Here is a 22,208-nt window from a genome sequence, read left to right on the forward strand (position 1 = left end):
TTTTTTTTTTTTTACCTTTTCCTTTTTTTTTTTTTTTTTTCCCCATTAAGGTGTGAAAAAGGCTGTTCTGGTGTTCTCTGGAAATAGTTCTCACCTTTGGAATAATCCAGGAGAGAGAGAGAGAGGCAGAGGGCTGAAAATAGCAGCAGCTGCCACGGGCCGGGGTTGGAGTTGTGTTGTCAGTCATGGGAACAGAAATCCAATTCCACCTGCGGATGAGAATTCCTGAAATAGCAGAGGGGTTGTCAACCGCCACGGGAGAGATGCATTGTGTGCATCCCTCTGCTGCCAGGGAGGGGGGAAAAAAATATGAAAAAAAAAATCAAATTCGCGTTTTCCAGCGGTTCAAGAGAACTCGGGAGAGTCCCAGAGTTTAAAATTTGGTGGTTGGGAGGTAAATTTGGGGGGAAAAAAGGGATTCTCAGAGGGAGGTTTGGGCAGCCTGGGAAGGGAGAAGGTTGGTGGAGGGGCAGGAAAAAAGAAATAATTTTTAACCCAAAGCACATCCACATTTTCCAGTGATTCAGGGAGAGTCCCAGAGTTAAAGATTGGTTAAAATTTGGTGGTTTGGAGGTCAATTTTTGGGGGAAAAAAAGGTGGTTGTGATTCCCAAAGGGATTCTCAGAGGGAGGTTTGGGCAGCCGTGAAGGGGCAGGAAAAAGAAATTAAAAAAAACCCCCAAATCCATGTTTTTCCAGTGGTTCAGGAAAACTCAGGAGAGTCCCAGAGTTCAAATTTGGTTCAGATTCGGTGGTTTGGAGGTCAGTTTTTCTGGAAAAGCTCTCGGGGAAGGTCGGTGAAGGGACAGGAAGTTTTTCTGGGAGGCTGAACAAAGCTGGGCAGGAGCTGGATTCACAGCCAGGTACCAATTCCCCCAGGCCAACACTCCCGCTGCAATCCCAGCAGAACCTCTGGCTGCAGCTGCTTTTCCCTCCCCAAACTTCCCCAATCCCTGGTTTGTTTTTTTTTTTTTTTTTTTAAACCTTTTTTTAAAATTTTTTTTCCTGATTTAATTATTCATCTCATCCTCAGAACTCCTAAACAAAGCCTCCCTTGGTGGGGTTTACTGCTGAAATTACGGGTTTTGGATTCCTGCTGGGGCTGAGCCAAGCCCAGGGATGGGCTTTTGGGGATGAAAATAAATCACAATTCCCTGGGTGGGGAGAGGGCTGGGCCCGGCCACAACAGAGATCGGAGAAGCTTTTGTTCCACATCTGCGTTTTTCCCTGAACGTTCTCCCGGTTTTTCTCCTCCCCTGCTCTGGGGGGGTTGTGAATTGCAGGAGCTGTAAAATCTGGTATTTCTGCCCGTTTCGGTGGCATTATCCGAGGAAAAAATCCGGGTTTTTTTGCCAGGTTTTGTGGGAATGAAATGGAGGATGATGAGGGCTGGCGTCCTCACCCCTTCCTCCCAGGAAAACACCATTGCCCTGATTTAACCCAGTTATTCTGATTTAACACCGTTTCCCTGATTTAAATGGTTCTTGTGGAGCTGCTGGTTTGGGGTAGGAAGTGGAGGAGCAATTCCAGGGTTTAATTAATTAATCCCTTGTCCCTAATTGCTGTGTGCATTCCCATCGGCCTGGAGGGAGGGGGACTGAGGAGGAATTCCAGGAGCAGAGCTGGATAAAACTGCCGAAACATAACATAACATAACATAACTATAATATTAATAAAATATTATAATATTTATAGGATAAATGTGCTGGCAAACAACAAAAAATAAAGATGGCTCTGGAAGTGAGAGCCCATAAATGCACGTGTCACCTCTGCCACCTCTCCAGGAACGGGAGTTGCTCCATTCCCTGCATTCCCAACAGATCCTGCTCTAATCCAGGGCTGGAAGTAGTCCCACTTTGCTTTCCTGGCTCCTGCAGGGATGTGGTCAGGAGCAGGATTTTGGGGCCATTCAGAGGATTTTTGGGGTTGCTGCTGAGCTCTGCGGAGCTGGGAGTGAGGAGTGTCACCAGGAGAGCTGGAATCCCATTCCTGCCAGAATTCTGGGATTTCTCCTGCCCCGACGGGTGGGAACCACTCTCGGTGTTCCAGCCTCAGTCCCAGCTCCTGAGCTGCTCCATCCTGAGGGATGTGGATTGTCCAGCTCCAGGAGGACTGGGCTGGGTGGGATTTTGGGATGGATTTCCTGCCTGTGAGAGTGCTGAGGGAATGGGAGAGAATTCCCAGAAAAGTTGGATCCCTGGGAGTGTCCAGGGAAAGGTCAGAGAGGAGAACATCCAGGGAGAGCTTGGAGTCACTTCCAGTGGTTAAAGGGGCTCCAGGAGAGCTGGAGAGGGGTTTGGGACAAGGGATGGAATTCCAGGACACGGGGAATGGATTTAAAATGGAGAACAAGAGAATTGAGTGGGATATTGGGAAGGAATTCCTGGCTGTGAGGGCGCTGAGGGGCTGGGATGGAATTCCCACATCCCTGGGAGTGTCCCAGGCCGGGCTGGAGCCACCTGGGGCAGTGGGAGCTGTCCCTGCCCTTGGGATGAGCTTTGGGCTCCCTTCCCCCCCCAAACCATCCTGAGATTCCAAGGTCCTGAAGAGGATTTTTCCTCTCCAGTGCAGCCCTGAGGGCTTTTGGAGTGAATCCCAAACTTTGGGAATTCAGCCCAGCAGGAAAAGGCGCCGTTAAACCCCCCTGAGCCCCCGCTGGGGTTTGTGGTGCCCTCCTCTAATCCCAGCTCCTTTTCCTGGATGATTTCTGCCCGGGTCTGTGTTTTTCCATGCTCATCTGTGGAGTTTAGGATCAAAAATCCCAGTTTGTAATAACTTAGACTGACTTTGAATCCCTCTATTCCAAACGAGATTTTTTTTGGGGGGGTGGGAGTGAAGTCTAAAAGTCCTCAGAGGAAAGTTTTCAGTGAGGATGAGGCAGGTGACATTAGAGGAGGTTTTGTCTGTGCTCATCCGCAGGATCTGGGATAAAAACCCCAATTTCTGTTAGCTCAGACTTGGCTGGAATCCACCTATTCCAAACAAGATTCTTTTAGCGGGAGAAAAAGTCTGGAAGTCCTCAGAGCAGAGGTTCGGTGAGGATGATGCAGGTGGCGTTAGAGGAGGTTTTCACCGTGCTCATCCGTGGACTCTGGGATAAACCCCCGACGTTTCCAGCTCTGAGCAGTGTCCCTGGGCTGTCTCCCTCCCCTCCTCAGGCCGTGGCTGCAGCAGCTCCAGGGAGGCCCCAGGCGAGGCTGGAGCTCCTGCGGGAGGCTCTGGGAGCAGCCGAGGGGTTTTGCTCTCAGCGCTTGTCCCTGGATTGGGAGGGAAGGGTGCGCACGGGCATTCCAGTATTTCATCATTTAATTATTTCATCTTTCCGTGCAAAACTTCCCGATGGCCAGCCTGTATTCCCTTGGTGCGGCTGAGGCTGCGTCCTCTCCTTCCGCCTGCAGAAGGAGTCCGACCCCAGCTGAGCACAGGCACCTTTCAGGAGTTGTGGGGAGCGACAAGGTCACCTCTGAGTCTCCACCCCAGCCCCCTCAGCCGTTCCTCACGGGGTTTGTGTTCCAAGCCCCGCGCCAGCCTCGTTGTCCCCTCTGGACACGAGGGCGAGAGGATTGGAGGATTTCTGTGCTGTTGGGGCAGCTGAGGCCGCTCAGGAGCTGCAGGGACACTCATGGAATGGGCTCGTGGGGTCTTGGAATCTCCTGAGCTGGAGATCCAGCAGCCCCAAATCCCAGCCTGGCCCTGGGGGTGATGTCCAACTGCTCCTGGAGCTCCGGGACCGTTCCCTGGGGAGAACCTTTCCCTGAGCTCCATCCCAAATTCCCCTGGAGCAGCTCCAGCTGTTCCCTGGGTCCTGTCCCTGCTCCCAGCTGGGAGCTGCTGATCCTGCAGAATCTCCAGGAATGTCCCCTCAGGCTCCAGCGGGACAGCCCCAGTGCCCTCGGCTGCTCCTCCTGGAAATTCCCCAATTCCCAGCTGGTTCCCAGCTGTGCCCACAGCCTGCAGTCCCCATCCAGGTGTGTCCCAGCACACCTGGAACCGTGTCATCCCCATCCAGATGTGTGCCAGCACACCTGGAACCGTGTCATCCCCATCCAGATGTGTGCCAGCACACCTGGAACCGTGTCATCCCCATCCAGATGCGTCCCAGGACAGGGAACAGAGGGATGAGTTCTCCCAATTCCCAAAGAAAGGAATGAGAGTTTTCCCAATTCCCAACCGGAAGGACAAGAGTTTTCCCGTTCCCGTGGCCGCTGTCCCGGCAGCCCCAGGCCAACACCCGATTCCCGGGGCGGGGCCGTCCCTACCTGCCCCAGGTGCTGCTCCCGGATTTACCTGGGCTGGCTCTGCAGGTAATGATTGCCCAGGGAGCAGTTCCCTCGGGGAGCCCAGCCTGGCTCTGCCCTGCCCTGCTGCTCCTGTCACCCTTGGAACAACAAAAAAAATCTGGGAAAATGTTGTAGGACAAGAAAGACTCCAAATATTTCAGGAGGCATAGAAAAGCAGAGAACAAAGGGCTCTATTGTCCTAATTTTTCCTACTTTCTGGAATTTTTACTCCGATTTTTACTCTCTTTTGGAACAGAGGGGTTCAAAGGCGGGTCGAAGTTGATTCAAACTGGGATTTTTGATCCCAAATTCCGCGGGTGAGCATGGAAAAAAATGGTGTTCTGATGATACACATGGTTGGTGAATAGGAAAGACACCTCTTTAATCCCATGGGGTTAAACCAGAGAAACAGCAAAACAAAAAACCTTTCTGGAGAAAGATTGGTTTGAGGAAGGAGAGTTGTTTGCCAAGATGGTTTTGAGAAGAAACTTCCTTGAGAAATTTTTTTCCTTGGGGGAAAAGAAAAAAAAAAAAGTCAGCAGCTGCCAGCAGGCTGAGATCACTCAGATTTAGAAATCCCAGGCCCAAGGATGATAATTTGTATTCTCTGCTCCCCGTGGGGTTTATTCCCGTGAAATTCCAGCGTGAATTGGGGGTTTCTCTGCTGGGAACAGAGGGGTTCTGCTGCTGGAATTGCTGAGGAATGAGATCCCCGGGGTGGGAACCAAACCCAGGCTGGGATATTTACCCTGGAGCCGGTGACAAATCCTGCCTGACGTCCTGGGGCTGGATTTTATCAGAGGTGTTTTCCCAGGGAGGAGTGAAATGTTGGGAAGGTTCCTGAAGGAAGGAAGGGTTTGGTTTTTTTTTAGGGAAGCGAAGCTCCTTAAGCACATCCTGGCCACTTGTTCGAAACAAAACAAGGAACTTGAGGAGGTGTGAAGGTCGTGAGGGGCTGGGATGGGGGGAAAATATTGGGATGTGAGGAAAACATTGGGATGTGTGGAAAATATTGGGGTGTGGGGAAAAAATCGGGATGTGGGGACAACGTCTGGATGTGGGGACAACATTGGGATGTATGGAAAATATTGGGATGTGGGGCAAACTTCAGGATGTGGGGAAAACATTGGGATTCTGGCACAGATCTGTGCCCTGTCCTTGGGGCTGGAGCTCCTCAGACCCTCAAACCCTTCCCAGAATTCCCCCGGTTCCTTTGCTTCTGCTCTGCCGGGGCCCAAACTCTGCTTTTTTCCTTTTTTTCTTATTTTTTCCCCCCGTTGCAGATGTCACTCTCTGCCACCTGACAAAGGAACAGAACGCAGCAATTTTCCCCAACCTAAATAGTGGCTCCGTGTTTCCAGCTCCCCTGGAACTGGAATTAATTTAGTGTGTGGGCTTTTTAATTGGCTGCTTGTGGGGAGGAACAGAGGATGAGGTGCTGCAGCTCTGCCTTCCTCTTCCCTTTCTTTCCCCAAACCCTTGTCACTCTCCTTGTCTGTCACTTCCATCACTCGCTCGGGTTGTTTTTCCTCGGATTCTTTTGTTGGAACTGCTCTCTGCCTGCCTCGGGAATGTCAGGGGTGGGGCTGGTCCCTTCAGTCCAGGACAGATCCTCAGGATTGATGGAGATGGGAATTGGTTCTCCACTCCTGGGGGGCCTGGGGCTGGTTTGGGAGGATGGAGGGATGGATGGATGGATGGATGGACAGAAGGATGGAGGGATGGATAGAGGGGTGTATGGATGGATGGATGGATGGATGGAAGGATGGAGGGATGGATGGATGGAGGGATGGAAGGATGGAGGAATGGATGGACAGAAGGATGGAGGGATGGATGGATGGAGGGATGGATGGATGGACGGAAGGATGGAAGGATGGAGGGATGGATGGAGGGATGGATGGATGGATGGATGGATGGAAGGATGGATGGATGGACAGAAGGATGGAGGGATGAATGGAGGGATGGATGGATGGATGGATGGATGGAAGGATGGATGGATGGATGGATGGATGGATGGATGGATGGATGGATGGAGGGATGGACAGAAGGATGGAGGGATGGATGGAGGGATGGATGGATGGATGGATGGAGGGATGGACAGAAGGATGGAGGGATGGATGGAGGGATGGATGGATGGATGGATGGATGGAGGGATGGACAGAAGGATGGAGGGATGGATGGAGGGATGGATGGATGGAAGGATGGATGGATGGGGGGATGGACAGAAGGATGGAGGGATGGACAGAAGGATGGAGGGATGGATGGAGGGATGATTTATGGATGATGGACGGATGGATGATGGCTGAATACAGGGATGGATGGATGATAGATGATGGATGGATGGAGGGACGGATGGACAGACAGACGGATGATGGATGACAAATGATGGACGGATGGATCCATCCCTCATTCCCATGGAGCCATCTCCAGACCCAGACGTGGAGTTGCAGGCCCCGGGAGCTGCCAGACTCCTCAGGAAACACTTTCCCCCCACCAAAAGAATCCAGTTTGGAGCAGATGTGTTCAAAGGCAGCTCTGAGCTGACGGCAATTGGGATTTTTTATCCCAAACTCCACGGGTGAGCACAGAGAGCTCCACCTCGAGTGCCACCTGCCCCATCCTCGCTGAACTTCCCCTCGAGGACTTTCAGGATTTCACCCCAGGCCAAAAAACAAATCTTAAAGGCAGGTCCTGAACATATTGAAATGTAAATCAAGCGCCCCAAAGGACACACCCTGCTGTGGCTGAGAGGATTTAAATCGTTCTGGAGTGGGAACAAGGAAAACCAGGGGAAAAAAAAAAAAACAGGGAAAAATTGGGGGGAAAATGGGGAAAACGGAGAAAAAAGGGAAAAAACAGGGAAAAAACAGAGAAAACTGGGGGAAAACAGGGAAAAAACGGGTGAGAAAAACAGGAAAAAACAGGGGAAAATGGGAAAAAAAGGGGAAAAAACAGGGAAAAAATAGGGAAATGGAGGAAATGGGGGAAAAGGTGTGAGGTGCTTCAGCTGGTGGGCTCAAACCAGTGTTGAGAGGAGCTGGAATTCCCTGCAGGGTCCTTTCAATTGCTGAACATTCTCCCCATTTCTTTGCTTTCAGGAGCTTTTGTCCTTTTCCCCCTGCAGCGAGTGCCCTGAGTGCCACAGGAGGTGGGGACACCTGCCCAGGTAAGTGCCAGCAGCACCCACAGACACCCAAACACCTCCTGAGCCCCAAATCCGGGCATTTCCCACCCCAAATTTTTGTGGAAAGGATCCCCAAGTCCATCCAGCCCCAAATCAGGACATTTCTCACTCAAAATTCAGCTGGGAAGGATCCTAAATCCATCCAGCCCCAAATCTGGGCATTTCCTACCTGGAATTGTGGGGAAAGGACCCCAAAGCCCACCCAGTCCCTTGCAGCACCCCAGGGTGCTCCAGCCACACTGTCCAGGGTCACCTGTGCCAGGTGGGGACCAAATGGTGTCACCCAGAAATCTGATGTGCACGAGCTGCCTCTGAACTGGAGTTGTTGTTCCGATCTCCGTCCTTTTTCCCTGGATTTTTTCCTGCAGATCCCTCAGGTCCCTCCCATCCCAAACCCCTCCGTGACACTGCGACGCCACCACCCCTTCGTTCTTTCAATATCCTCCCTCTTCAAAATCCCTTAATTTAAAAAAAAAAAAAAAAATTCAAGTTTCGATAGGAATATCCAAAAGTTATTCAGGGTGACTGACCTGCCTCAGCTGCAGCTCCAGAGCTGTTCCCTTGTTCCTCCCAGGAATAACCAGCCAGCCCAGAGCCGTTTGTTGGGCAGAAATCAGTTTTTTAGGAGATTCCAGCGGGGTTTTTTTGTGCTCAATCCCGGTTTGGAGTGTCCGAGTGTCATTTCCTGGGCAGAAATCAGTTTTTTAGGAGATTCCAGCGGGGTTTTTTTGTGCTCAATCCCGGCTTGGAGTGTCCGAGTGTCATTTCTCGGGCAGAAATCAATTTTTTAGGAGATTCCAGCGGGTTTTTTTGTATTCAATCCCGATTTGGAGTGTCCAAGAGAGGGCACTGTGTCCCTGGCGGTGGGTGAGCTCCTCATCCCAACGAGCTGACTAATTAACTGACACGCTCATTAGCAGCTGCTCGTGTGAGCGGCATCCCTGGCAGCGATTCCTCTTGCCTCACTTTGCTTTAAAAAAAGAAAAATCAAAAAATAATGAAGTCCCTTCCCCCGTCCCACTTGCGTCGTTTTGCCCTAATTCGTTAATTTGTGCGCTCGGGGTGTCCTCCAGGAGGATGTGTGGCATTGCTGGGAGCCAGGAAAATGGGGAAAAGATATTAGAAAACTTGGGGAGGTTGTACTTGTTGTGATTTTTTGTGGGAAAAGTTCCTGCTCCGGCTCAGAGCAAATCTTTGGTCACAGATTTTTCTGGATTTCTCCAGCCCTGGGTGCTCGGAGGGGATCTGACAGGAGGGGACAGCCAGGCTCTGCTCCCTCTGAGCACTCAGGGCTGGAGAAATCCATCAAAAATAAAAAATCCAGGGGGCAACAGGACAGGTTTAATCCAAAACAGGAGGAAAAACAGGAGGAAAAATAGAGGGAAAACTCAGGGAGGTTGAGGTTGTTGTGATTTCTTGTGGGAAAAGTTGGTGCTCCGGCTCAGAGCGAATTTTTGTCACAGATTTTTCTGGATTTCTCCATCCCTGGGTGCTCAGGGGGGACCTTCCCCTGCCTGTCCCCTCCTGTCAGGACCCCCCGAGCACTCAGGGCAGGAGAAATCCAGAAAAAAATCCAGGGGAAGACAGGACAGGTTTGATCCAAACCAGGGGAAAAAACCAGAGGAAAGCTCAGGGAGGTTGTTGTTGTTGTTGTGATTTTTTTTTGTGGGAAATGTTGGTGCTCCAGCTCTGAGCAAGTCTTTGATCAGAGATTTTTATGGAAGTGTGGAAAGGGGGAAAAGAAATCCGTTAAAAAAACAATAAATCCAGGGGAAAACAGGACAAGGAAGAAAATAGGGGAAAAAAAGAGGAAAAACTCAGGGAGGTTTTTCTTCTTCCTGCTCCGGCTCAGAGCAAATCTTTGATCACAGATTTTTCTGGATTTCTCCAGCCCTGGGTGCTCGGGGGGGTCCCTTCCCTGGCTGTCCCCTCCTGTCAGCTCCCCCTGAGCCGGGGACAAGGTGGGATCTCGGATTTGATGATCCCAGAGCTCTTTTCCATCCTCAATAATCCCCCGATCCTGATTTTTTCCCCGTTTTTCAAATCCCTTTGTGGTGCCAATCAAACTCTCGCACCTTTTCACTCTCTCCCTTCTCCCCCATTCCTGACACAAATCCCCTTTTTTGGGGGGATTTAAATCCTGCAGAAGCGGAGCTGGCTCAGGAACCGCGACCTGGATCCCATTTCCCAGGGGTCATTAAGCCAATTAATTTTCTCGCTAATTGCCTGGATCGAGTTGCTGATCCCGGGAGATGGAGGGCACTTGTGTAACTCGAACCACATTGAAACAACCCCAGAAGTCGCTCCGAGGTGAAACAGCCACACTTAAATCCAAACTTTGCTTCCAAATCCTCCCTCTGGACTTTTTGCTCTTTTTTCCTCCTTTTTCCTCCTTTTTCCTCTCCTTTTTTCCTCTCCTTTTTTCTCCTTTTTTCTCCTTTTTTCTCCTTTTTTTCTCCTTTTTTCTCCTTTTTTCTCCTTTTTTCTCCTTTTTTCTCCTTTTTTCTCCTTTTTTCTCCTTTTTTCTCCTTCCCCCCCCTTTCCCCCTCCTTTTCCCTCCTCTTTTTCCCTCTTTTTCCCCTTTTCCCTCTCTTTCCCTCCTTTTTCCCTCCTTTTCCCCCCCTTTTTTCCCCCTTTTTTCCCCCTTTTTTTCCCCCTTTTTTCCCCCTTTTTCCTGTGGGGAACTTTTCCCAGCTGGAAGGAAGAATGGGAACATTCCCTCCCTGGGATTCATTTGGACGCAGGGCTGGTTTATCAGGATTATTTTTGTAGTTTTAAGGGATTTTTAAACGACTTGATATTGAATATTTTTACTGGAGAAATCCCCCGAATTGTCGGAGTGGGATAACTCCGCAGCCTCCAGCTGCTCCCTGAACATTGCTGCCATTCTTGGGATGTTGTTGGAGTGGATTTTAAAATTCCTGTCATTTTTTTAATGCCATTGGCGCAGATTTAAAAATTCCCGCCCGTTTTTGGGATGCTGTTGGTGTGGATTTTAAAATCCTTGCCGCTTTTGGGGCATTGTTGGAGCGGATTTTGAAATTCCTGCTGGTTTGTGGGATGTCATTGGGGTGGATTGTAAATTTCCTGCCGTTTTTGGGATGCTGTTGGTGCAGATTTTAAAATTCCTGCCGTGTTGGGGATGTTGTCAGTGATGTAAAAGATCCCCTCTGGATGCTGGCAGAGCCTCTGGGCCGAAATAATTCCATTAAATGATGGAATTACGCCCCAGGAGTTGGGCAGGGGATTGTCCCTGGTTCAATCTGCTTGGAACAGCTGCCGGCATTTCCTCATCCTGGAGGATTTAAACACAGATTTTATAATTTTACAAATTTTTTTTGTTGCTATTTTCCCCTCTGAAAGGAGGAAAAGGTGATTTTTATTTTTATTTTATTTTATTTGGGGTGAAAGGAAGCTGGAAAGTCCAAGCCATCCCTGGAGGAGCAGCACACATTTTGTTCCCTCAGTCTCGGGACGTTTTTAAAAATCTCATTTTCCAAACAACTCCTGGAAATCGACATCCCAGAAACAAAAAAAACAACAAAAAACAAACCCAAAAATCCTTTTTAAAAATATCTCTGCAGTGAGTCCTGGTGTTTCCTTGTCCTGAGCATCCCTGAAACTCTGGGAGGGTGTAAAGAGATTAAAGAGCTGGAAGCCCCAAATATTTCCTGAGGAATCTTTTCCTGTCGGGGATGAACTCCTGCTGCCCGCGGGGTTCATTTTAAACTCCGTAAAAGAGATCCGGCCCCGCGGGACGCCCCGAGGCTCCGGGGGAGGAATCCGGGGGAAGGAATTTCCCTTCCTGCTGCCCGCGGCCTCCCGCGCAGCCCTGACGGGGATTGGCTGGCTCAGGGAGGGAAGGAGGGCCGGGAAAACCGGGATGCAGGCGGGAAAACCGGGATACAGCCGGGGAAACTGGGATACAGGCAGGAAAACCGGGATACAGCCGGGGAAACCGGGATACAGCCGGGGAAACCGGGATACAGGCGGGAAAACGGGGGTACAGCCGGGGAAACCGGGATACAGGCGGGAAAACCGGGATACAGCCGGGGAAACCGGGATACAGGCGGGAAAACGGGGATACAGGCAGGAAAACCGGGATACAGCCGGGCAAACCGGGATACAGCCGGGGAAACGGGGATGCAGCTGGGGAAACCGGGATACAGGCGGGAAAACGGGGATACAGGCAGGAAAACCGGGATACAGGCGGGAAAACCGGGATACAGCCGGGGAAACGGGGATGCAGCTGGGGAAACCGGGATACAGGCGGGAAAACGGGGGTACAGCCGGGGAAACCGGGATACAGGCGGGAAAACCGGGATACAGCCGGGGAAACCGGGATACAGGCGGGGAAAACGGGGATACAGGCAGGAAAACCGGGATACAGCCGGGCAAACCGGGATACAGCCGGGGAAACGGGGATGCAGCTGGGGAAACCGGGATACAGGCGGGAAAACGGGGGTACAGCCGGGGAAACCAGGATACAGGCGGGAAAACCGGGATACAGCCGGGGAAACCGGGATACAGGCGGGGAAAACGGGGATACAGGCAGGAAAACCGGGATACAGCCGGGCAAACCGGGATACAGCCGGGGAAACGGGGATGCAGCTGGGGAAACCGGGATACAGGCGGGAAAACGGGGATACAGCCGGGGAAACCGGGATACAGGCGGGAAAACCGGGATACAGCCGGGGAAGCCGGGATACAGGTGGGGAAACTGGGATACAGCCGGGGAAACCGGGATGCAGGCGGGAAAACCGGGATACAGGCGGGAAAACGGGGATACAGCCGGGGAAACCGGGATGCAGCCGGGGAAGCCGGGATACAGCCGGGGAAACCGGGATGCAGCCGGGGAAACCGGGATACAGCCGGGGAAACGGGGATGCAGCTGGGGAAACCGGGATACAGCCGGGGAAAACAGGGTACAGGCGGGGAAACGGGGATGCAGCCGGGGAAACCGGGATACAGCCGGGAAAACCGGCAGGAAAACCAGAATACAGGCAGGAAAACCGGGATACAGGCAGGATACACCCCCATGGGATGGTTTGGCTGGAAAATCCCTCTGTAGTCAGGAGTGCAGCCAAAGTTTGGCTCTTTCCCCAAAATTCCCGGCGGTTTTCCTGCCCGTGGAGCCTCCCAGGTGCTGCTGCAGTTCTGTCAGCCCCACACTGCTGCCTCCTCCTTGTTTATCAGCTGCATCCTGGTGATGAATTCCCTGGAATTTCCGTCCTTTGGGGTAAATTACGGGATCCTGAAGGGAATCAGGACTGCCCCAGCAGGAATGAGGAGCGATCCTCACGATCCAGCTGATTCCATCCCTCCCATCCCTAATCCTGCCGAAGTCTCCCTGGAGAATCCAGGGACTCATGGAAAAGCTCCCTGGAGCAGCAGGAATGGCTGGAAGTGCCCAATTCCAGAGACTCGGAGCGGCCTGGGACGGTGGGAAGGGTGGAACTGAGTGAGATTAAAGCTTCCAGCCCAAATTATTCCAAGGCCAGTCCCAAACCTGGTGCCTTTATCCCCAAATTCCTTTTTTGCTCTCCTGACCTGCCCCAAAAATTCCAAGCTAAAATTCAGATGTGGATTGGTTTGGTTTTTTTTGGTTTTTTTTTCTCTGCCCTCACCTCCTTTCCACGGAGAGCCGGCCCTGGAATGTGAAATCTGTAAAAATCCCTGTTCAAAACAACAAACCAAAACAACTTTAAACTGCTTTTTTTGGCCGCTGAACCCGCTGCAGGGAGGAGGAGGAGGAGGAGGAGGAGAAAGGAAGCCTGACCTGAACCCCAGCCCAGAATCACTGACGTGGGTTTGACTCGTTTAGAAAAACCAAAACAAAACAGAACAAAACAAAAAAAAAAAAAAGGTTGTTTGCGTTCAGGCAGCGAGCCGGGAAAACAAGCGAGGTCACATTTCGGCTCCGATGGGTTCTTGGAATTGTTCCCTCGCCGGCTCCGGGCTCTGACTTCAGCCGGGTTGAGCAATGCGTTCCTGGGAAGGGACGTGAGGCACGGGGGGTTCTCGTTCTCGGGGGTTTTTTGGGAATTCGGCCAAGGGCAGCTCGTTCCTGCAGCCCGGCGTTGAGGTTTTCTTGGAAATCCGACCTGCCGGGATGGAAATACTGCTGCTGCTGCTGAGTGTTCCTCCCCTCCCCAGGAAATGTGGGGTGAGCTCGTCTTCTTCGTGTTCTCCTCTGAAACGGGGGAAATTCCTGCTCTTCTTCATATTCCCCCCCCAAAAAATGGGGCAAACAGCTCCTGTTCTTCATATTCTCCTCTGAAACGGGGAAAAATCCTCCTCTTCTTCATATTCTCCTCTAAAATAGGGGAAATTCCTCCTCTTCTTCCTATTCCCCCCCAAAAAATGGGGGAAATTCCTCCTCTTCCTATTCCCCCCAAAAATGGGGGAAATTCCTCCTCTTTTTCATATTCTCCCCCAGAAAAATGATACCAACTCTTCATATTCTCCTCTGAAATGGGGGAAACTCCTCCTCTTCTTCATGTGCCCCTGGGAAAAGTGATACAAACTCCTCTTCTTCATATTCCTCTCCAAAACTGGTGTAAACATCTCTCCCTCTCCTCATTGCCTCCCCAAAATGGGGCAAACGGCTCCTGTTCTTCGTATTCTCCTCTGAAATGGGGGAAACTTCTCCTCTTCTTCATATTCCCTGCAAAAAATGGAGGAAATTCCTCCTCTTCTTCATATTCCCCCTCAAAAATGGGGCAGACAGCTCCTGTTCTTCGTATTCTCCTCTGAAATGGGGGAAACTCCTCGTCTTCTGCATATTCACCCCAGAAAAATGATACAAGCTCCTTTATATTCATCTCCGAATTGGGGGAAATTCCTTCTCTTTTTCATATTCTCCCCTCCCCCAAATTGTGTCAACATCTCTCCCTCTCCTTGTTCCCTCCCTAAAATGGAGGAAACAGCTCCTATTCTTCACATTTCCAAAAAAAAAGGAGGCAAACATCTTCACATTCTCCTCTAAAATGGGGGAAACTCTTTCTCTTCTTCGTATCCACCCCAAAAAAATGGAGCAAGCCGCGCTCCCTGTCTGATTTCTCCCTAAAAGGGGCAAACACCCTCCTGATCTTCGTATTTTCTACCCAAAAAGGGGCAAACACTCTCGTGTTCTTCACATTTCTCCCCCAAAAATGGGTCAGAAATCTTCTACTCTTCACATTTGCCCCCAAAATGGAGCAAACACCTCTCCCTCTCCTCACTTCCCCCCCTAAATGATACAAACCCCTCCCCTTCTCTTCATTCCCTTCCACAAAAAACCAAAAAAAACCCCCCAATTTAGACCCGGATGTTTCCAGGGGTTGATAAAACCAAAGGATTATTCTGATTATGGATCAATCGGAAATCAATCAAAGCCTCATTATTGACACCACGGAGTCGATATCCCGAATTTTAACTCCAGTGGTGACCCAGCACCGTCTGCCCGGGGTGATGGGTCTGAATTCCTCGTTTTCCTTGGCAGGAGGAAAGTCCAGGGAAATCCAAGGAAATCCGGGAAAATCCAGGAATCCACCGGGATCAGGGACTGGGGAAGCCGAGACTGCTCTGCAGTAGGAAGGTGAGCGAACACCTGGTGATTGATTTGTCTCATTATCGATTAATTTCCTGTTAATTGGCTCATTTCATCTGGAAAACGGGCTGGATGAGGGGTTTGGGATGAGTTTGGGATGGATTTGGAATGAGTCTGGAATTGGTTTGGAATGAGTTTGGGATGAGTCTGGAATTGGTTTAGAATAAGTTTGGGATGGGTTTGGAATGAGTTTGGAGTGAGTTTGGGATGGGTTTGGATTTGGATTCAGAGGTTATTAATCGCTCGTTATGTGCCAGCAATTACCTCGTTAATTAGGGAGGGAGATCTCTGAGTTCCAGAGGGGACCTGGAGCTCTGTGGGAGCTGCTGCTCCATGGGAAGCTCCGTGACGGGGTCCTTTGGGGTTCTTTGAGATTATTTGGGGTTCTTTGGGGGTTTTTGATGTTGTTTGAGGCTCTTTGGGGTTGTTTGGGGCTCTTTGGGGTTGTTTGAGGCTCTTTGGGGTTGTTTGAGGCTCTTTGGGGTTGTTTGGGACTCTTTGGGGTTGTTTGAGGTTCTTTGGGGTTTTTTGAGGTTCTTTGGGGTTGTTTGGGGCTCTTTGGGGTTGTTTGAGGCTCTTTGGGGTTGTTTGAGGCTCTTTGGGGTTGTTTGGGACTCTTTGGGGTTGTTTGAGGCTCTTCGGGGTTGTTTGGGGCTCTTTGGGGTTGTTTGGGGCTCTTTGGGGTTGTTTGATGTTCTTTGGGGTTGTTTGAGGTTCTTTGGGGTTGTTTGGGACTCTTTGGGGTTGTTTGAGGCTCTTTGGGGTTGTTTGAGGTTCTTTGGGGTTGTTTCCTGCGCCGCCGGGTTCTGCCGGAGCCCGGGGATGTGTGGAGCAGCCGAGGGCCGGGAATGACCTCGGGAATTGGGGGGCAGGAGGCCGAGCCCGCCGGGGGTGTGGGAGGGCTGGAGCTCCCCACAGGGCTCTGGGACAGGAGTCGGGAGGATGAGGAGGAGGATGATGATGATGAAGGGTTGCTGCTCGTGAAGAGCTGAGATCCAGGTGACTCCAGAGCCCCCCGTGTGTCCCAGCCAGGCTTGGGGAAGTGGAAATGGCTGATCTGGTGCATTTCGGGTGAAAAATCCCTTAAAATCCCATTTTTTGGGATTAAAACCCCCCAAAATCCCGCTGGGTTTCCTTGGCTGCAGTTCCGCGCTGCGGGCGGCAGAGGGCGCGCTGGGGCCGCGGCTGTCGGGCTTTGATTTCAATATATATTATTTTTGTAATAGTAATTATAAAATATAATTTTATAAAAGTCATTAATAAAAAGCGTAAAATGTAAGTATAATATATAATATTGTAAAACACAATTTTATAACTATATATGTATAACTTTCATGATATATAAAAATATATATATTGTATTTACTATATATATGATACGATATGATATGATATGATATGATACATATCATATATTTATATAATATATATAGGTTTAATATTATTAGTTCTATGGAGATTCCTTAATTAAAGCTCTCCTGGTGGATGAGGATGGGGATAAGGATGAGGATGAGGATGGAGATGAGGATGCAGATGGATTTCCCCCCACTCCTCACCCCAAACCGAGCTCTGCACCACAATCCTAACGCCAAAAAAAAAAAAAACACCCTCAAAAATTTCCCAATTCCCGCCAAACTCTTGGGACATCACGACCCCAATCCCAAAAATTCCAAATTCCCGCCAAGCCCCCCCGGGTGCCATCAGCAGAGGGCAGCAGCCCGCGCTGCTCCCGGTGTCGTTCCTGGCCGGACAGACACACGGACAGACAGACAGACAGACAGACGGACAGACTGACGGGATTCCTGCCCTCTTAGCTAAGCGCAGACACCCAATTATGCAAATTCCCTCCCCGACATTCCTGAATTATCTCCGTTGTCTAAATAAGGCGCTGTCGCTGTTCCAGCTCCGAATTCCAGCCGGGAGTTTTGGGCTCCTTCCAGCTGGAGGTGCCCTTCGTTTGTAATATTATTATTGTTATTATTATTATTATTGTTATTGTTATTGTTATTGTTATTCCCCCTGCTCAGCACGGGCCGAGTTTTGGGCCTCGACAGCTGCCCAGATGTGCGGGGAGGAGAGGAAATTGGGCGGATAAAAGGTTTTGGGGTGATTTTTGGGGATGTTTTGGGGAAGTTTTGGAGGTTTTGGGGGTGCAGAAGCTGATTTTGGGCTGATATCGATCTCTCCCTGAAATGTCTTCCTTTGTCTGTCCCCAAAATTTCTCCCTAAAATCTCTCCCCAAAACTTCTCCCCAAAACCTGTCCCTAAAACTTGTCCCTTAAACCTGCCCCCAGAATCTCTCCCCAAAATCTCTCCATAAAACCTGTCCCTAAAGTCTGTCCCTAAAATCCATCCCAAAAAATCTGGCCCGAAAATCCATCCATCAAGTCTGTCCCTAAAATCTTTCTAAAACTTCTCCCTAAAACTTGTCCCCAAAATCTCTCCCTAAAATCTCTCTCTAAAACCTGTCCCCAAAATCTCTCCCTAAAACCTGTCCCTAAAACGTCTCCCCAAAATCTCTCCCTAAAATCCATCCCCAAAATCTCTCCCTGAAATGTCTTCCTGAAGTCTCTCCCCAAAATCTCTCCCCAGCCCGGAGCTGTCGCACACCGAGATCTCGGGACTGAGCAGCAGCTCTAGGATTTGGGAATTTGCCCTCAGCCCCGCTCAGGGAAACACTGGAAAACTCCTGAATCCACGTGATTTTCTGGGAATTCTCTTTCCGAAAGAACAGGCTCAGAGAACTCCCTGCTCGTGCTGCTGCTGCCTCAGGACGAGGAGTTTGCTCTGATTTATCCCTGGTGCCTCTCAGCCTGTCGGTGCCAGCTCTGCTCTGCAGCTCCTTGCCTAAAAAAAGGCAAAAACAAAAATCAGGGATTTATTTTATTTTATTTTATTTTATTTTATTTTATTTTATTTTATTTTATTTTATTTTAATTTTTTAATTGCATCATCCCTCCCGTTTTTCCTGAGCGTTGTTTTCTTCAGGGGCACAGTTAATCCTCGGGGGATTAAAGGGAAAGGTCGGGATTCCCAGAGCAGATCTCCAGCCTGGCCTGGGGTTCCTGCGGATATTCCCATTTCTGGGATTTCTGCTGGGAATTGTGGAGCGCCTGGAATGGGATAACACCCCCCCAAAAAATCCTCGGGAATGTGAGGGCAGGGAGATCCATCCCAGAAATAAATCCCATGGGAATTCTTTGCTCTTTCTGAATTCTTCAGCAGGCAGCTCAGAGATCCAGGGAATTCTGGATTTTGGGATGGAGCTCGGGAAGTGGAAGTGGATGAGCTTTGAGCTCCTTTTCACCCCATTTTCATCCCATTCCGGGATTTTCTTCCCAGAGCAGCCTGGCCTGGGGTTCCTGCGGATATTCCCATTTTGGGGATTCCTGCTGGGAATCGTGGCCTGCTTTGGCACAGGGAATTTTGAGGTTGTCCTGGATTCTGTTAAAAACCAAAATTAGCTCAGAAATCCCTGGGATTTTTGGGATTGTGGAATTTTGTGTCCCGGAGCAGCCGTGGAGGGGAGGTTTTCCATGATTTTTAAATTTTTCAAACCCTCAATTTTTATGTATTTAAAGGGAAAAACTGCTTTATTCTCAGTCTCCGAACACAGGGAATAGGTTGGAATTCCTGATCCTTCCCTCCTGGGTGTTGATTTTCCATCCTCAGGGAGTTGTCACCTCGTTGTTTTCCCAGGTTTTTTGGGGGGGAATTTGAGCTCGGTTTTCCCACGGGGGGAAATTCCAGCCCCTGGGAAAAGGCCTGGGAATGTTTCTTATCCACATCTGGGAAAAGCATCACGGGCTGGGAACAGCTCCAGCCAGAGTTCCCAGCCCCAGTTCCAGGGCTGGGATCCCGGGATTTGTGTGGTCCCAGGATTTGTGTGACCCCAGCTTCGGGATCCCAGGATTTGTGTGGTTCCGGGTGGGAATCCCGGGGGGTTTGGGATCCCAGGAATTGTGTGATCTCACCTGTAGGATCCCAGGAATTGTGTGGTTCCACCTTTGGGATCCCAGGATTTGTGAGTTCCCAGGATTTGTGTGATCCCAGGATTTGTATTATCCCAGGATTTGTGTGTTCCCAAGATTTGCGTGATCCAGGAATTGTGTGGTCCCAGGATCTGTGTGATCCAGGATTTCTACCCAAACCGTTCCAGAACTCCTGACCCAGCCCAAACCACCCCAGGGCTCCGTGCCGTTCCCACAGCCGGATCCAGGATCACTCCCTGCATCCTGTTCCTGGTGCCTTTCCCAGTTCTGCAGAACTCCGGGAGAAAGTGGACTTGGATTGCCCCGGGCCGTGTCTGGGGTGGAGACAAGGATTTATTGACCAGCAACCGCCAGCCCCGGGCAGCTGCTGGGACCTTTGGAACCTTTGGAATGGGATTTCTGCGCCCCAGATTCCATGAATGGAATCCCAGGGAATGCCCAGAGCTGGAATTCTGCCCTCAGCTCCTGCTGCTTCCCAAAGTGATCCTGGTTTTAACTAAAACTGCCCAAATTGGGGTTTTATTCCCAATTCAAAGGTGGAGAACGAGCTGATTTCTCCTTTTTCCTGTCACAAGGGGAGGGCCGGGGTTGAGGCTGCGGGAGCTTCTGCTCCAGGAAATCTCCTGGAGGTGATCTGGGCCCAAATTTTTTGTGGGATTCACCTGAACCAGGCAGGGATTTGGGGTGCAGGGAGGGTTTGGAATGGGGAAAGTGTGGATTTGTGGAATTCCCAGGGCAGGGAGGAGCTTTAGGATCACGAGCAGGGGACATTTGTTGCTCTCCCAGATTTCTCCATCCCTGGATGTTCCCAGGGATCCGGGGCCCCGCTGCTGCTTTTCCTCCTCCTGTGACTTTCCCTCCCCGGATTTGTTTTGATTCCGTTCCAGAGGGTGACAGCGATGACAAAGCCACCCCAAATCACCCCAAACCCGCCAGGCCCCGTCCCAGGCGGGATGAGCCCGTGGGCTCAGAGCCCGGTGACTCCCCTGCCCTCCCCAAAGCCCAGCAAAGGGCACAGCTCCTCCGGGAATTCCACCCCAGAGGAATTCCTTCCCAAATCCCACCCAAATTCTCCTTTTCCCAGTTTGAATCCATTCCCCGTGTCCTGGAATTCCATCCCTGATCCCAAATCCCTCCCCAGCTCTCCTGGAGCCCCTTTAGGCTCTGAGGTTTCCCTGGAGCTTCTCCTCTCCAACCTTGGGCACTCCCAGGGATGCAGGGACAGCCACAGCTGCTCCGGGAATTCCATCCCAGGCAGGAATTCCGTCCCAAATCCCACCCAGACCTCCCCATTTCCCATTCCCTTTATCCCGGCAGCCTGCAGACAGCCCCTCCACCTCCCTGCCAGCTCCTGCAGGGCCGTAGTGATCTCCCTCCTTCGGGAATTCCGCCTCTTCCCCCCAACCCACAGCAGATAATATTCCAAATTTAACCCGCGCCCAGCCCGTGGTTGTCCCTCACGTGTCCCGGCCCTTTCCCGGAGCGGTAAAATTCCCTTTTTTAGCCCGGCCGGCCCCGCTGGCGGCGGCCCCAGCCCTGAGCTCAGCCCTGGAGCGGCGCCAGCGCAGCGTGACCGAGAGAGAAAAGAGAATTTCGCCTTCCTCCGGGGGCTGCGGAGCCTCACATGACACCGCGCTCATCGGCTCCTTTCCCCGAAAAGCCGAGGTTTTGCGGGAAAACGCCGCCGGGCTTTGGTGGGGAACCCAAGGCGGGGGAGTCCGCGGGCTGTGACCCCTGCGGCTCATCCCGCCTGGCCACGGGGCTGGCGGTGGTTTGGGGTGGCGCTGTCACCGCTGTCACCCTGGGCGGCCGCGGCAGGAGTGAATGGAATCCAAACAAAGCCCGGGAGGGAAAGTCACGGGACTGCGGGACGGGCGGGGGGGGAAAGGAGGAGGGGGGGGTCGCTCATGTGATGGTGGCCCAAAGGTCACACACGGGACAGGCACTGAGCCGGGCCCTGGTGGCTGCAGGTTGTAGGGAATGAGGATCCCGGGGCAGCTCCAGAACGGGAATGAGCCGGGAATGAGCTGGGCCCCAAAGGCAGCAGGTCCGTTTGTAGGGAATGAGAATCCTGGGGCAGCTCCAGAACGGGAATGAGCCGGGAATGAGCTGGGCCCCGATGCCAGCAGGTCCCTTTGTAGGGAATGAGAATCCTGGGGCAGCTCCAGAACGGGAATGAGCTGAGCCCCGATGCCAGCAGGTCCCTTTGTAGGGAATGAGAATCCTGGGCAGCTCCAGAACGGGAATGAGCCAGGCCCCGATGCCAGCAGGTCCCTTTGTAGGGAATGAGAATCCTGGGCAGCTCCAGAACGGGAATGAGCTGAGTCGCGATGCCAGCAGGTCCATTTGTAGGGAATGAGAATCCTGGGCAGCTCCAGAACGGGAATGAGCCAGGCCCCGATGCCAGCAGTTTGTGGGGAGTGAGGATCCCGGAGCAGCTCCATGTCCCCATTCCCAAAACGGGAATGAACTGAGCCCTGATGGCAGCAGGGCCCGTTTTTAGGGAATGATGATCCCACAGCAGCTCTGTGTCATTCCGGAGTGGGACTGAGCCAGGCTTTGATGCCAGCAGTTTGTAGGGAATGAGGATCCTGGAGCAGCTCCAGAATGGGAATGAGCCAGGAATGAGCCAGGCCCCAAAGGCAGCAGGGCCTTTTTTCGGGAATGAGAATCCCAACATCAGCTCTGTGTCATTCCAGAACGGGAATGAGCTGGGCCCCGATGCCAGCAGTTTGTAGGGGATGATGATCCCACAGCAGCTCCGTGTTCCCATTCCAACCCAGAGCTGGGTGTTCATCCCAGCATTGTGGAATTCAGGTTTTGGGGTTTCCCTTCCCCACCTGCTCCAGGAGAATTCCTGCCTTGGGGAGAAGATTCTCCGAGGCTTCATTAGCAAAGGGCTGTTAATTGTGGGGCTGCTCCGGGGAAATCGGGGAGAAGGAGATTCCAGCCAGGCCTGAGCTCCCTGGAGCGGGAAGGAAGGAAAAAGGGACGAATGAATTCCTGGGGCTTCCTTTGCTCCATCCCAAAAACTGCTGGCAGTGACCTCCCTCCCAGCTTTGGGAACTCATCCCTTTGGAAAAACCTTTCCAAACCCGCCTGGGGTGGGGAAGACAAGCAGGTGTGAGCCAGGCAAGAGCTTCCAGGGGGCTTTTCCTGGTG

The 22,208-nt window shown here is 51.5% G+C and overlaps 1 protein-coding gene across 1 annotated transcript in view; it reads left to right on the forward strand.

Moving 5' to 3' along the window:
- Positions 1-22,208, forward strand: part of GNG7 (G protein subunit gamma 7) — a 49,335-nt gene that overhangs the window by 10,828 nt on the left and 16,299 nt on the right. The window contains exons 2-3 of the mRNA XM_066205468.1: positions 7,378-7,445; positions 14,947-15,042. The gene's annotated coding sequence lies outside the window, so the exon portion shown is untranslated. The remainder of the gene's footprint in view (positions 1-7,377; positions 7,446-14,946; positions 15,043-22,208) is intronic.

Source organism: Chamaea fasciata, unplaced genomic scaffold, assembly GCF_029207755.1.
Source record: "Chamaea fasciata isolate MVZ Bird 193981 ecotype frontalis unplaced genomic scaffold, bChaFas1.0.hap1 SCAF_28, whole genome shotgun sequence".
Taxonomy (NCBI): Eukaryota; Metazoa; Chordata; class Aves; order Passeriformes; family Sylviidae; genus Chamaea; species Chamaea fasciata.